Source organism: Cynocephalus volans, chromosome 7 (assembly GCF_027409185.1).
Source record: "Cynocephalus volans isolate mCynVol1 chromosome 7, mCynVol1.pri, whole genome shotgun sequence".
NCBI lineage: Eukaryota > Metazoa > Chordata > Mammalia > Dermoptera > Cynocephalidae > Cynocephalus > Cynocephalus volans.
Genome location: NC_084466.1, coordinates 154,192,156 through 154,208,364, shown reverse-complemented (window position 1 = coordinate 154,208,364; position 16,209 = coordinate 154,192,156).

The following is a 16,209-nucleotide window of genomic DNA, read 5'->3' as shown; positions in this document are numbered from 1 at the left end:
TGTACAAGTCATTCCCAGGTCCTAGCTACTGGCCTTGGCCACAAGACAGAGAAGGGCCAGGAGTGGGTCAATCGGGCAGGTGGCCACAGCTAAAATGAGCCTCCTGGATAGGTACTTGGGTGGTCCTCTACCAAGGGGGGCCAAAGTGGAGCGAGTGGATGGGGTGAACCCATGTAGTGCACACGGGGAGCTGCCCCTAAGTAGATGCCAAGAGGACCCAATGTAACCTCCAAACCCAAGGGGCATGATCCAAGAGTGGACCGGGATGGACAGGCTCCCCAACAGCTGCTAACAGCTGACCCAGCACTGAGGCCATCTGAATCAGACACTGGATCAGTTTCTAGAGAGTCTGATTGGCTCAGCATAGGTGGGGTGTCTCCTTATTCAATCCTCTTTGGCTGGGGGCTGAGATCACCGAATGCAAACATGGCTACTTAGCCCCCTCCCTTTACCAGGGCTTTGGGGGCATGCCTAGAGAAAGGGGCATGAGGACATTTGAGTACTCCCAGTGTGTCTATAATGAATGTGTCTATACCCAATGTGTCTCTGACAAATAGATGTCCAGCTGGCTTAGGGGTGAAGAAGCAGGGTGGAAAGTGAGGTACACGGAGCTGCTTTCCTAAGGCTGTGTAATTCTCCCCTGACTCAAGGCAGGCTTAACCCCAACCTAGGGGGCAGTGCACTGAGTATGGCTGATAACGGGGTCAAGAGGGTATGCTGGGGGGAGCAGAGGAATGTAAGATAATGAGCTAAGCAGTGGTGATGTCTCTTTGGAGGTTTATGGTCACTGGTCCCAAATCCAGTGGGACTTCTTGGCTGACTTTCTAGCAGCAACAGAGTTTGTAAATGCAATGAATGACCAAAGACAGAAGAACTTCATCCAGCAGCTTCCAGTTCAGCATCCTTATATCAAAAGGGTTACGTGGCCATTTGGACAGTAGATTGTAACTCAGTCAATAATAGACAGAGTCAAGAAGGTGATGGATTAGGATCTGAAGATGATGCAAACCACCGAATCACATCTCTGATGTTATGGAGCAGCTAAATCTACACATAACCTGAATCCACACTGAACAGGTCATTCTCTCTCTGCGAGAGGCACCATGCAATTGCAGGATTTCAGCATTTACAGGCCATTTCCAGTACCATGGCAACCCAAATTGCACAACACATAACAGCATCTGGAGATTATAACCCTGACCCTGAGGCCTAAAGAAAAAGAAGTTGTTGCAGCATTTAGATGACAAGCTCATCCACTGAAGGAATTAAAATGAAGAATTTATGATACAAAGCCTGAAAGGGGGGATGGGTAAGGGAGGAATTGATAAAGGGCCACAAAAATCGATCACATTGTATAGTGTTGAATATACTAATTACCCTGATTTGAACATCACGTATTACACACAGGTATTGATATTCAACACTGCACCCTACAGACACATACAATCAACTATGTTCCAGTAATAATAAAAAAAGATACAGAGGCTTGATAAATTACTGACTTGAGAATAATTTCCTCTCACGTAATCTAGAAGAAAGAGCAAAAGGAAGCTCTTGGTGCCTCTGATCTTCATTTTGTCAAGTGGCAGGGAAGAAATGGCATCATTTTGAGAGAGGGTCATTGCAGACTGGCCAGAAATACAAACTCTGGACAGCTGACTCAGACATTTATCCTGGACTCTTAAGAAAGCAGCTTTCAAAATGTGTAAAGGTGCATGTGTCCAGGGTCTAGAACATTCTGATGCTACTCCTGATGAGGTTCCCAGTGAAGAGCAATGGAGCCCAACAATCACGTAGCCGCATGGGGATGAGATGCCACGACAGAAGGAAGGGCAGCAGAGGTCAGGGGGTGACGACAAGGCCCTGGGGACCTAGGCCTCCTCAGTCTTCGGGCCACCAAAAGGCAGAGCAAAACTGCAGCAGCGACTCTGAGCTCCAAGCTGGAGAATGCTACCCCTCCCAGCTTGTCCCTCCTCCTTGGTCCTAGGTGACGCGTGCTTTTCCCCAGCAGCCACTGCTGCTGCCGCCTTCGCGTTCTCTACCATCCACTTGGTGGCCTTGAGCTCGTGTGTCCTGTATCCCTCCAGGCCGTGGCTCTTTGAGGATGTAGCTCCTGCGGTTATCACTATTGCTGGTCCCAGAGGTCACAGAAGGGATTTGCCACACTCTCCCTAAGGCAGCAGGCAGAGCAGTCGGTCATGCCGAGAGGGAAAATGACGTACACGTGCACAGAGGAGACCCAAAGCAGTACTATTACTAATATGATTATGTTTGCCAATATTTCTATGATTGCAAAGGTCGTCCCTGTCGAGTTGGCACATTAATGACTCTCTTCCTGTCCAGGCACTTTTGAAAAAGCCCTGCAGTTTCCCTCTCATCTGCCCAGGGGAGTGTGACACTCTCCACCTGCGACCTTTGGACTTTCATCTGGTTCCTTGAGTTTATACCTGGATTGTATCTCTCTAGCCTATTCCAGCTGGTGATGTATCAGAATGTTTATCAGGCATTCTGCTGTGACACTTCCCCAGTATCCTGCCTTTCAGGGCCCAGACGAGCAGCCCATCCAGCCCCGGCTTCTCAGGGACCACTCACTACACACTCAAGGCGCCCTTCCCAGACCTCAGCTTCTCTAGGAGGAGGAAACCAAGCAAAAGTATTACTCATTTCTTAACAGAAGGCTTGGAAAATAAAGAAAGGAAAAAAGAGGAAAATAAAAATTACCCATAGACCCCAAGCCAAGAGAGATAATCACAGATAAAATTTTAAGGAATTTCCAGAATTATTAGAATATATTACTACTGGATTTGGTTATATGTGTATGTATCTATGTATATACTCTGCTCACATTGTCATTTCCCTATATAATTATATGTGTGCACACGTATATATAAATACATACATGCACACAAACCAAGTCCTTAACACTATTATAAACAACACTGCAGTGAACATCTTTTTTTTTTTTTTTTTTTTTTGGTGGCTGGCTGGTACGGGGATTGAACCCTGGCCCTTGGTGTTATCGGCACCACACCCTAACCAACTGAGAGGAGCAGGCTTGCAATCTGAGGTCTAACCCAACAACCAATTCTTTTTGCAAATTCTGTGCTTAATGGTTTCTCCAGACTCAATGCAGAGACAATAGTCATTGCCATTTTAGTAGAACTTGTCTTTAGACGGTGCTATACCCAGGTCTTCCATGCCCATTTCTTTTCATTCATTTACTCAACAAGCATCAAGTTGTCCCCCGTGTGCCCAGTGCTGCAGGAGGGCCCAGCCCCTGCCCTTGAGGCTGTCAGGGATCAGATAAACCCTGTACTGAAGAGTAAACAGTGCTGTAACAGGTATGGGCACAGGGGCCAGGCAGCCACTGTCCGAGAAGGTGCTTCAGAGAAGGAACACCTGCGCTGAGTTTTGAAGGGTAAGGAGGAGGAGCTAGAGGGATTTTGGGCACCTTCTTTATCCCACAGCAAGAGTACCACCCATGTCTTGAAGAGGCTGAACTTGCTGCCATCAGGAACCAGCTGTGCATTCCTCCCACTGCTGCTTTGCAAACCTCCTCTGCCAACTCCTCCCCTCCCAGATGACATTTCCAGCAGATCCCACACCTTCCCAGTGGCTTCCAGCTGTTGACCAGTCGTCATTTTAGGTAATAAAGAATATGGTCTAATTTAAATCAAAACCACAATTTCGCTGCCAGTTCAAAGCTTCTCCTCTTCTCCCATGGTGAGCCCGAAGAGGGGTCGAGGTCCCTCTTTTCAGTCTTCTGCCTTCCACTCCCTTCCCATGTCACCCTTCCCCAGCTTGCCAACTGCTGCCTGTGGCTCCTCTAGGCTGGGGGCAGGGGGAAGGGAGGGACAGTAAAGGAGCAAAAATGTGTTTTTACTTAGTTTGTTCTTCTCACTTGGCTGTTGAATGCCCTCTATGCTGGCAGATGTGTAAATGCCTACTCCCTCTTGGGAGGCTAGGCAGTGGGGGGGAGGGGAGTTGGGGACCTACCCACACCTGCAACACTACCCTGACATCACACAGGCCCCTGATGCAGGTGGGACACTGGCAGGCTGCCCTCCCCCAGCTCCCAGGCCACTCCTTGGCCCACTCTGACTCACCCAAGAGCTTCTCCAAGTTCATCACTACTAGCACCACTAGGGACCTCTGCAATTCTGCAGACGTCAACCTAAGGGGCGAACTGGCAGTCTGGCAAGCACCCTGCTCCCTCGGGTGGTCCTGTCAATGCCCCCCTCCCTTGGCTTGAAGAGGGAGGGCGTGAGGAGACCCACAGCACCCACAGCCCACCCGTCCAGCAGCCCTCCCCAGCCTGTCCTCACTCTGACTGGGCAGGACAAGCTTGCAGAACCAGCTGGGCTCGCGCTCTCTCGTGCTGCCATTGTGACGTGCCCTATCCCTTTCTCCAGAGTGGGGAGACTCTTGTCACTCACCGACCTCTGTTCCTAGACAGAAAAAATTACATAAGCAAATGAGACCACATTTCCATCAGCTGCTGAGGACAATTTGGCTGCACTCATCACAGAAAGACCTTTGTTATGTTGTCATTGTTGAAGTTCTTTTAATAGCTAGACACAGAGGGAACCAACCGGAAGCAGAGACTCCATGTAGGTTTCGGTGACCAGTCCCAGAATTCTCTTCTCAGCATCAAGGGAGTGGAAGGAGCCAAGTGGGCAGGACTGAGTGGGAGACCTGTCCCACAGGTCCAGCGGGAGGTGACCAGGAAGCCTTGTGCCAGGACTCCTGGAGGCAGGAACCTGGGAGGATTGCCAGCGGAGGGGTGGGTGGAGATGCCACCAGAGCCGAAGCCTCCCGAAATAGTCACAGTTCAGGCCTGGTGCACAGCAGGTGCTCAGTCATTACTGAGTCCTTCATTAACATGGCTATTCAGACGAGAGAAATGTCAGTACCACAGTTTGCCTCCCAGAAATTTTATGCAATTACTGTGAAGACAAAGCAAGACTTTTTTCCCACTCTTAAAATGAATTTTGAAGGAAGAACATGAGAAAATTGATAATAGTGAAGATCACATTTTACATCTTGGAGGGGCACACTTTAAATTTTAAGATTGTACTAGACTTGCCATGTAAGAATAAAAAGAGAAAAAACAAAAGAATAGAAGGAGAATCGGGATATAATATTTTTAGTTCTTTATTAAGCAAGTAAAAGATATTTAAAGGACTTCTGGGTTGAAATGGTGGATTGAACATGTGTATCTAACTTCCCTTCCTCCTGAAATCCCACTAACACTACCAAGAAAGGGATTAAAAATAAACAAAATCAGAAACCAATACAGAGTGAACAGGAGAGGAAAACAGCAACCTTTTAAACTGGAAAGCCAATGAGCTGAGGCTAACTGGTTTAGGAGACCGAAGAAAGGTGATTCTTGCACCAGCACTGAGGGAGCTGCCAGCCAACTTCGTGTACGCTGTGGACCCTTGAAAGGGCTCAGGAGCCGGCAATCCCATGGACTCCTTGCCCTGGAGGTGGAAGAGAATGTTCTAAAATCAGGGGACCGGGTGGAACCTATTGGTAGTCTATTGGATTCGTGGATGTCCTCCTTGTCTATGTGTCTGGGTGACAGACCTACCCGAGGCCCATCCTGGTGAAACAGGTGGAGCCAAGATTCGAAGCCGAGTTGATCTGACTCTAAAGCCCCCGTTCTCTGTTTTACTTAATGCCTCTTCTGTTAAGGTCCTTGTGAGGCAGAGTCTACTGGGTCCTCTGTTATTGCACTCATCATATTTTAGTGTAATTTCTTGTGTGTTTTAGTCATTTTCTAAGAAAATAATTTTAATAGATATTACATGCTCATGGTAAGGGGGAAAAAAATAATTCTAACAGTGAATTTTTGTCTCACCCCCATCTCCTTTTCACCCAGTTTCCCATTTTACCAGTTTCTACTGTATCCTTCCCGGGGCATGCACCAAGAATGAGTGTGTATATCTGTGCATGTGTGTGTGTGTTCCTTTTCTTTCTCTCTTGTTTAAACCAATGTTAGCTTTGTATACAGACCATAGCAAATCTTGACTTTTCACTGAACCCTCACTCGTTGGGGATCGTTCTCAGTGTCAGTACTTAAGGTCCTACCTCATCATATATATATTTTTTATTTTATTTATTTATTTATTTTTGTCCTTTTTGTGACCAGTAAGGGGATCGCAACCCTTGGCTGGGCGTCGCCCGCACCGCGCTCAGCCAGTGAGCCACCGGCCATCCCTATATAGGATCCGAACCCGCGGCCGGAGCGCCGCTGCGCTCCCAGCGTGGCACTCTCCCGAGTGAGCCACGGGTCCGGCCCTCCTACCTCATTATAACCATCACATGGTGTCCCCTTATGGGATATACCATAATAATTAACCAGTCTCCTAATGGCAGACATTTATGCAACTTCCAGTCTTTTGATATGACAAGCAATGTTGCTAAAACCATCCCTGCCCGTTCATTATTTCCCATATGAGAGTGTATCTCTAGGAAAAAATCCCAAAAGTTAAATTGCTGAGTCTAAGGATATATGCACTTTAATTTGAGTTGGTATTGCCAAATTCCCCCCCACGGAGGTGGTGTAATCTACAATCCCACTGTGATGAGTGCCATTTCCTTTATTCCCACTAATACACTGTATCATTTAGCTTTTTTATCTTTGTGAGTGTAATTGGTGAAAAACACTGTATCTCATTGTATCTTTTTTTTTTTTTTTTTTTTTAGCGGTAAGGGGATCGCAACCCTCGGCAAGGTGTGGTCCGCACCACGCTCAGCCAGTGAGCGCACCGGCCATCTCTATATAGGATCCGAACCCGCGGTGGAGCGCTCCCAGCGCTGCACTCTCCTGAGTGAGCCACGGGGCCGGCCCATCTCATTGAATCTTAATTTTCATTTCTCAAATTATAAGTGAGCTTGAAATTTTAAAAAGGTGTTTTTGTGTTCAATATTTGGGAACAACATGAGCAACAAAATAAGTAGGATTGGATAATAACCCAAAGAGTGAAATAAATATCCACGAAGGCATATTGCTATAACAGAATAAATAAATAAATGGGGGAGATGGCAACTTTTTCTTATAAAAGAATTCCAACTAATAAATGTAGATTAATAGGAGAGTGGTAATACAAGATCACCGTTAAAACATCACAGTAATAATTGTTGCAGGCAAAATTCACTGACGGATGCTAAAATTAGTGGGTAAAAGCTTAAGCAGAGACAGACTCTTTGCGTAGTCTCAAAAGTATCTCATCCAAAATATTTAATAATTTCTAAGGGAAAAAATAGTAACTTTACAGTGGAGAAACCCAGCAGATACCACTTGCCCCGAGCAACCAGAGTTAAGACCACTAGCAAGACAACCTGGTGGTGACAAGCTGAGGGGCAGCTCACCCCGGTGCCCGCCTTCCCTGCAATGCACGGCCTCAATCTAGTCACTAGAAAATACCAGACCAACCCAAATGGAGGCACATTCTACAAAAAAATTCATCCGTACTCTTCAAAAGTGTCAAGGGCATGAAAGACAAGCGAAGACTGAGGAACTGTCACTGATGGGAAGAGACTAAGATGACAACTGAATGCAGTGAGAGTCCTGAATTGGACCCTGGACCAGAAAAAGGACATTGGTGGAAAAACTGGTGAAATATGAATAACTTCTGTGCAATAGTTAATAGGTTAATGTCTCAGCATTGATAATTGTACTGCAGTTAAGTAAGACGTTAGTTAGTGGCAGCGAGGGAAGCGCATATGGGACCTCTCTGCATGTCCTTTGCAACTCTGCTGTAAGTCTGCAATTATCTCAAAATTTAAAAGTTGGGTTTTTAGGGCCGGCCCGTGGCTCACTCGGGAGAGTGCGGTGCTGCTAACACCAAGGCCACGGGTTCGGATCCCATATAGGGATGGCCAGTTAACTCACTGGCTGAGCGTGGTGCTGACAACACCAAGCCAAGGGTTAAGATCCCCTTACCAGTCATCTTTTAAAAGAAAAAAATAATAAAATTTAAAAAAATTAAAAAAAAAATTAAAAAGTTGGGTTTTTAAAAAGTATCCATATTCCCCTTTCTGTGAACTATCTGCTCATGTACACTCATTTTTAATTTTTTGGCCGTTTATATAAGATCTCAGGAAGTTCTTTTACATATTATGGAACATGACTTTTATTTGCCTTTTTGTTTCTGATAACTTTAAAGGCAAAAAAAATTGTTTCATTTTTACTTAGACAAATTGATTAGCTTTTCTTTTATGGTTTCTAGAAAGCTCTTTCCCCACTTGAAACATTTTCTCCTAATATTTTTATGGTTTCATTTTTTTATATTTAAGCCTTCTTTCCTTCTGGGATTTATTTTGGGGATTCTTTTTTCCCAAATGGTTGCCTAGTTTTTTCAATATTTTCACTCAATTATTCGCCTTTTTCTCACTGATTTGAAATGCCCAACTCTATTATGTACATAACCATTGTATATACTTTTTTTTTTTAGACAAAGTGCCTCTAAGATTTCTGCAAGTAAACATTCAGGAATAGCCAGGAAAATTCAAAGAAGGAAGTGTAATAAGGACGGAACCAAACCAACCAAGTATTGGAATGTATCATAAAGCTAAAAGTAATTTTAGTATTTGTTTCCTAGACAGTAAGCTCACTGGCTGCAAGAACTGACTCATCTCTGTGCATAGCATAGTCCTGACTAGAGTGGGGAATCAGTAAATGTTTGTTGAATGACTAACAGAAGAGTGAGCAGATTGGGAGAGGGGAAGGAAACTATGTTTTTGAGAGCCTGCTCTGTCTCAGAGCAGGGGCTTTACATTTGTTTTCTCCTTTTATTTTCGATTTTTTTTTTTTACCCCCAGTTTACTCCTGAGCAAACAGGCTCAGAGTGGTGAGGCCAGATGCATAGGTGGTGGTGAGGGGAGGAGCTGAGATTTAGCCTCCACTGACTGCCCACTGAGCCGCAGAGCCTCAGACAGCCATCACCTGCAGCTTGCCAGTCAAAGCGGCTCCCTCCAGTTCATCCACCTGGCCCAGATGGTACAAAACCAGCTCGTGGTTGGGGCCAGGGCCTCACCTCCAACAGTCACTGCCAGTCCTGCTGTGGAAGTTGATTCAGGCCAAGTCGCAGTTCTGCTGACAGGGACTGGGCCCCGGACCAGGATCTGTGGAGCCTTCTGGAATCCTGAGGTCCCAGTTTTCCAGAGGAAGAGCTGCCACACCCCAGGGGAGGGACCAGGAATGTACATGGCTGGCAGAGGAGCCTGTTGAGTCAGTGCTGGGAATCACAAGGGCAGCTGTGTCTCAGATGGGCGTGGACTAGGGGTTGGGCAGACAGGGTTCCAACCCGAGCCTATCTGCTATGCATCTTGGACAAACCCTTAACTTCTCTGAGCCTCACCTGTAGAGTGGTGGCTTTTTCTTTATTAAGGTAAAATTTACAAACTGAAATGCATAGACTTTATAGTACAATTCATTGAGTTGTGAGTATAACCAAAACTCAAATCAAGATATAGAACATTAGGGGGCCAGCCCATGGCTCACTTGGGAGAGTGTGGTGCTGATAACAACAAGGCCATGGGTTCAGATCCCTATATAGAGATGGCTGGTGTAAAGCTAGGGCTTACAGACCCCTTGAGTCTGTTGCACAGATTGGGTTACAAACCCTCCACACACAGGTCTGTAAGCTAGGTAATAGAAAAAAAAAGGGTCCTGGGAGCTGTGGGTATAGAAAAATGAATGGGTTTTATTCAGATCTAAGAGCAGCTATCCTCGTGGCTTCTCTGAGAGTTCTGGCGCTGCAGATCAGAGCTGTTAGTCTTTTATACCTAAGTCCATAACCCAGGACACCTGGATGCCCATACACAATTACATTTAGTAACAAGGAACACCTGAGGATATTTACAGCAAATGCTCGGCAAGATTCTGAACATCTGAGGGGCCCTGACCATTTTCCCATGTTTTCCCAACAGCCGGTTAGCTCACTTGGGTGAGCGTGGTGCTGACAACACCAAGTCAAGGGTTAAGATCCCCTTACCAGTCATCTTTTAAGAAAAAGTAAAAAAGATATAGAACATTCCATAACACCAGTGAATTCTTTAAGTCCTGTCCCTCAGCCCCTTAGGCACTCACCATATATCACCAGGGATTAATTTTGCCTTCTTGGTCTTCCTACAAATGGAAGCATACAGTACGTACTCTTTCGTGTGTGGCTTCTATCAGTGTAATGATTTTTGAGATTTGCCTGTAACATTGCGTGTATCAGGACTTCATCCCTTTTAACTCATACCCACTACTGTGTGGACAGACCGCCAGTTCTTCACCCCTTCACCTGTGTTGGGAGAGCTGGGTGGTTTCCAGTTGGTGCTGATTATGATAAAGGTGCTAAGAGCATTTTGAATAGTTTTTGTGGACACGTATTTCCACTTCTCTTGGGTAAATACTTAAGTGATGGCCACAGAAGCACAACAGTTGTGTCTCCCTCAAGAGAACCTGCTGCTCGGGGCACAGGTGGCCAACACCCCAGCACTGCCCCTTTAGATCCACTCCCCCAGCTGCTCCCAGCCCATGACTGAGGACAGCTGAGGCCTCATGCTGGCCCAGTCCTGTAGGACACAGGACTCCCCACTGGGCACTTGGACCCAGGGCCTCTCCATCAGCCTGGCCGAGACTTTTTAGAGCCGCATGGAGACCTAAGGCTCTTCCTCCCCAACCCTCTTTCCTGCCCTGCCTGGCACAGGGGTGAGACCTGCAGTCATCTGAGGGCTCTCCCATCTCCTGCTGCCTCCCCCTTATCCTTCCTTGGCATTTCCTTTAATAATTCTCTAGCTTGTCTAACCCTATCCTGGCATCACTTTCTGGAAGACCCACACTAACACCACCTAGGGGTGGAATTGCAGGGTCCTACATGATCCACATTCTGGCCAGGACAAGCCAGGGAGGCCATCGTGGGAAGCACCTAGCGTGAACAAGTCCTTTCCCTGGCAGGCTCAGCTGGGATTCTCATCTAGTTGGGTAGGCAGTGGCTCTGCAAAGACACTTTGCAGGCTAGCAAGAGAGGAGATCCTTCACCTCCCACCCAGGCAATGCTGTGGCCAGAAAGGGGCAGGACACCCCTGATGCATGGGCAGCCACCAGGTTCTCCTCACCCTCAGATCAGCAACTGCAGAGCAGGGAGAGACCTTAGAGGACTCTCTGGAACATGGGGAAACTGAGGCCAGGGTGGTGGGCTGTGACTGAGGTCATCAGGCACAGGGGCTCCTGCAGTGCCTCAGTGGTCTCAGGCCCAGGCTTTGGCTGACATGGGGACAGAAATAATACCACCAGTGGCACTGCCAGCCTGAGCATAAGGTATCCCCGCAGGTGCGTGGGCTCTGGTGGCTGCATTCAGCTCCGTGCCGTGACCATGCACGCTGTGCAGTGCCCTACCTTCACTCGCCGCCTGTGGCTTTGAAGGCTCAGTTGAGCTGGTCCCAGGTGACAGGCAGGTGACAGCATGGGTGGTGATTAGTTGACTCTGCTGGGCTGGCTCAGGGGTTCTCTGAGCTGCCATCAGGGGAGTGACATGAAGAAGGAGGGGCTCCCAGGGATAGTTAGGGTCAGAGGCACTTGCTCTTGAGAGTGAAGTGACCACAGGGCCATGGCAGGCAGGAGGGTGAGGTCTGGGGGCTTTAGCAGGAGAAAACAAGACCTGAGAGAGAGAATAGAAAAAAGGGAAGGAGGAATGGAAAAACTGACAAATCACTTTGCACTTTGTAGATTAGAAAATGCTTTCCCACACATTGGCTTTTTGATCCCACAATGACCCCATGAAGAAGGGAGGTAATTATCCCCACTTAACAGGTGAGAACACTGGGGCCGTGAGAGGGAGGGCTGACAACCTGCAAGGATCACACACAGCTCTGGCCTCAGGCCTGCAGACGCCAGCCTCGGGCCCGTCTGGTTTCTACCAGGCGTCTGCCACCCCCACCCTGCTCCCACTGAGAAGCTGGTGTCAGCTCACCACTGTGGGCTCATGGGGAGCCTCCAGACCCATCTATCCATGATTATTGGCCAGGCTCCAAAATCCTCATGCTCTGGGCCAGGCCCAGCTTCATGGAGTCCAAAATGCCATGGCTGCTGGGGTGTCTTTGAGAGCACAGCAGTTTGCTCCTTGTGTCCTCCAGCCTGCTGTGGGTGACCATGGTGTCTGAGGCAGTGGCCCAACACCTCACAGCCATTTGTTGAATCATTCACCCTAAGTTCCCACTATGCCCCAAATATTTTGCTGGGACTTAGGAACCCATGGTGACCAAGATCCACGTCCTGCCGGACAAGAAGTCATAGTCTATGTTCACAGGCAGTGAGAGGGGCTACTGTTATGACCTCTGAAGGGGTTGACACCCACAGATAGCTCAGAGTCTCAGGGGACTGGCTCAGGGGGAGGGAAGCCCCCATGCCTTTCTCCACCAGAGCAGACAGCTTCTACACCCGTCTCCCTCTGAGCTCAGGATCTCAGTGGCCCTGCTGCGCTAGGGGGCAGGGCCACTGTGTATTAAGGGTCAGAGCTCAGGTCTCCCCTCTATCCCGCCCGTACCCTCCATCCTCCATGCCCCACCTCCTCACCTGTGCAGTGAGCCGTGCCTCCCTGAGTGCTGTTACCTCCACCTCTGCGGTCAAGTGGGAAGGTAGGGCTGCTCCGTGGGCCTGGTTTTCTTGGATTCAGGGAGGCTCACACCAACCCAGTTGCTGGGGCCCTACCTTACCGGGTTAGTGGAAAGGTGCCCAGCAACTAATAGAGTGGCACTTCATTTTCCATTTGGGTTGTGTTCCTTGCTTATCTAGCTCCCATGGTTGGGATTCCCCAAGAGAGAAGGAAGGGAAGGTGCTAAGAACCCCCCACTGCACTGAGCCCATGAAGAAGCAATATAAATCGGAAGCACAAGTGGTCACCAGACGCGAGGGTCACAGAGAAAGTACCAGTTACCCTATTAAAGCAGCAAAGAAATATTTTAATTACAAAACCCAGTGCCAGTGTCCAGGTCAAGGCAGTGGGCTGAGCTCAGCCTCCTGGCCTTTTCAAAAATTCACTCAAATGGCTTGAGGATATATAAGCAGGAAGACACCCGTGACACGAAAAGGCAGAGGAGACCCTCAGGGGCTGCAGTTGTTCATGGGTTTCTGGAAGGTGGGAAGCAGTAGCAGGGCACTGATGGCTCAGGGGAGCCCAGGAAGTTGCAGCCCCGAATAGAGAGGGATGCAGAATGCTCTGGTGTCCCTCTGCCTGGAGCAAGCCTCCCCATCTCCATGTGGCTCCCTGCACTCAGCTCACATGTCACCACCCAAGGACTTCTACGGCTGCCCTGTTTTACCAGCCTCCCCTCCCCACCCCAGCCTTGTTCTTCCTTGTGGCATTTGTCACTGCTTGGCAGCATTTGTCACTCTTCGTTGTCCCCACTAGAGTGGAAGCTCCTTGAGAACAAGGGCTGTGTCTGGCTTGTCCTCTGGGTGCCCAAGCAGCAAGTGCTGTGATAAGTTCCCATGTGCCCCCACTACCCAACAAAAGACGTCCACGTCCTAATCCTTGGAACCTGTGAATATGTCGCCATAAAAGGCAGAAGCACTTTGCAGATATGATTGAGGATCTTGAGATGGGAAGAGGATCCTGGGTCATCCAGGGGGACCCAAGGAAATCACAAGGATCCTTATAAGTGAGAGAGGGAAGAGGAGGGTCAGAGTCAGACATGTGCCAGTGGGGAAGCAGAGGTCCCAGTGACATGGGGCCCTGAGCTGGGAAATGCAGGCGGCATCTAGAAACTGACGAGGCCGGGGAACAGACTGTCCCCAGAACCCCTGAAAGAACCATTCCTGCCAACACCTTTATTCTAGTCCAGTGAAGCTCATTTCAGAATTCTCTTCTGGGCGGGCTGGTTAGCTCAATCGGTTAGAGGGCAGCCTTAAGACGTCAAGGTCACGGGCCAGATCCTTGTACCAGCCAGTCGCCAAAAAAAAAAAAAGAAAGAATTCTGTCCTTCAGAAGAGTGAGGTTTATGTTTGATGGAGTTTGGATGTGTTGTTCCCTCCAAAACTCATGTGGAAATTTGATCCCCAGTGTGGCAGTGTTCATGGGGGCAGATCCCTCATGAATGGATTAATGGTCTCCCTGGGGGCAGGAGGATTAATTAGTGAGTACCCTGGCGCGTGCTCTCTCTCTCTTTCTCTCTCTCGCCATGTGATCTGCTTGTACCCACCAGCTCCCTGCCACTTTCCACCATGAATAGAAGCAGCCTGAGGCCCATGCCAGATGCAGCTGACAAAACGAACTAATACAATGTTGTTTTAAGCCACTACTTAGTAATTTGTTACAGCAGCAATAGGAAACTCACACTGTGCGCAATAAGTATTCGCTAATGAATGAGTATCTGGTCCCATCACCACCCAGACGCTTCTGCCCTCTTGGGGAGGACAGGGAAAGAAGCTTCTGTCTGTCACTGTCCCTGAGGGAGGAGGAGTCATTATGTGGGGTGACAAGGTGAGGGTCTGGCACAGGAAGGGAAGGGGGTGGGGAGGAAGGGGATGAGGAATCTTAAAAGGTGGGGGAGAAGATGCGACATCCCCTGGCTAAGGAACCTGGGCTGAAAATTGGTCCCCCCTGGTGACCAGCTCCTGCTGCAGCAGGTCACCAGCCAAAGGTCCCAGCCCCACCCCAGACTCTAGCCCCTCTGGCCCTGTAGGCCAAGCCTGTGGCGTCTGGACCCTCCAACTGGGTGAAAGTTAAAAAGTCTGCCTTGCGATAACAAAAAAATCTGTTTTGACCAGCTCAGCTAAATTACAGTGCCTTGGGAGATTTGGGATAAGTCAGCAGTCATGTCCACCTGTCCTGAAAAATGTTATTAGGCCTTTTTACTTAGAAGCAGCTGTCATGGCGCCAGAAAGCCATAAAGATTAGGAGGACAGTCCTCTTACCTCTCCCATTTGATTTTTCCCCCTTCTTGTGATTACAAAATGCTAAGGTCTGCTGGCCCTTTCCGAAACACATTTTTAGGGCTACATGATCTGTGTGTCTCCCTGTTGCAATTGTCATATTGGCTCAATAAATCCTAGTTTCTTTTTAGGTCAACACTTGGGTCTGGCCACCACATAGCTCACCCAGTAGAAGCCAGGATTTTGAGTCTCACCTGGCTCTCACATTAGTTCTCACCTGAGTCAGAGCCCGGAGATAAGAGAGGGAGCAAGAAGGCTCTCCAGGGCCCCCAGGCATGAAGTGTCTCACCATAGCCCTGCCTGCAACTCTAACCCACAGGAGGTGGGCAGTCCAGGTGGGCTCCCTGCAGGGCTGGTCTAGGGCAGGAGGAGGGGAGCTGAGCGCCACCTCTCTCCCTGTAGACAGGACTGTGTTTGGACAGACACTTCCACTGCCTTGGAACAAAGGAGTGAGTAGTGGTAGAATCACAGGCAGATGGGAAGGGGGCGCTCTTAGGTGGGGGGGCCTTGCAGCCTCGCCAAGTCCTGCCACCTAGGACCCTCCTCGGACAACCTCTGCAGACAGACAGAGGGAAGCTGGCTGGAGCAGCGAGCAGGTACTCACCCTGCCACAATCTCCCCACCGCCCACGCTGGCTTTCAGCCCTGTGCAGATAGTTCAGGAAAGATGCAAAACCCCATGGGCTAGGGAATGTGGATTCATGGGCATAGAGACTCTCAGACTCAGCAAGTTTCTTTCCTGTCTAATGGAAACCAGAAATCCCCACCCAGAGCTGGCTTCATGGGTATGCAACCCAAGCGGCCACACTGGGCCGCCACTCAGAAGGGGGCCCCACAATGGGGTCTCAATGCTCTGTTTCCATCATCTTGAATTTCATAATTTTTGAGTTTGTGTTTTGTTAGTGAAGTCTGATGTGCCCTGGAGCATTCATGGGGGCTGGGGCTGCAGCACATGCACGGTCCCACTTCCCATCATCTCTCCACCTCCCCAGGATGAACTCTAAGCCACTTGCACCCCAACCCCCACCCCGCAGCTACTGCTGCCACCCTCCTCCCCACCCCCACCCCCGACAGCCTGCCTGGGCCAGGACCTTGGGAGGATCCAGGTTGCTTGTCCTGTGCACCAAGGCTCGCCAAGGCTTGCCAGGTGCCTGTGAGGGTCCACACTTGTCCCCGAATATTCCTGGGCTTGAAGAAGCACAGTATTAAATAGCGAAAAGCACCTTGGCAGGTAGAGAGAGAGGGAGCACAGGAGCAAGGGGAAAGCCAAGAGGGGCTCTC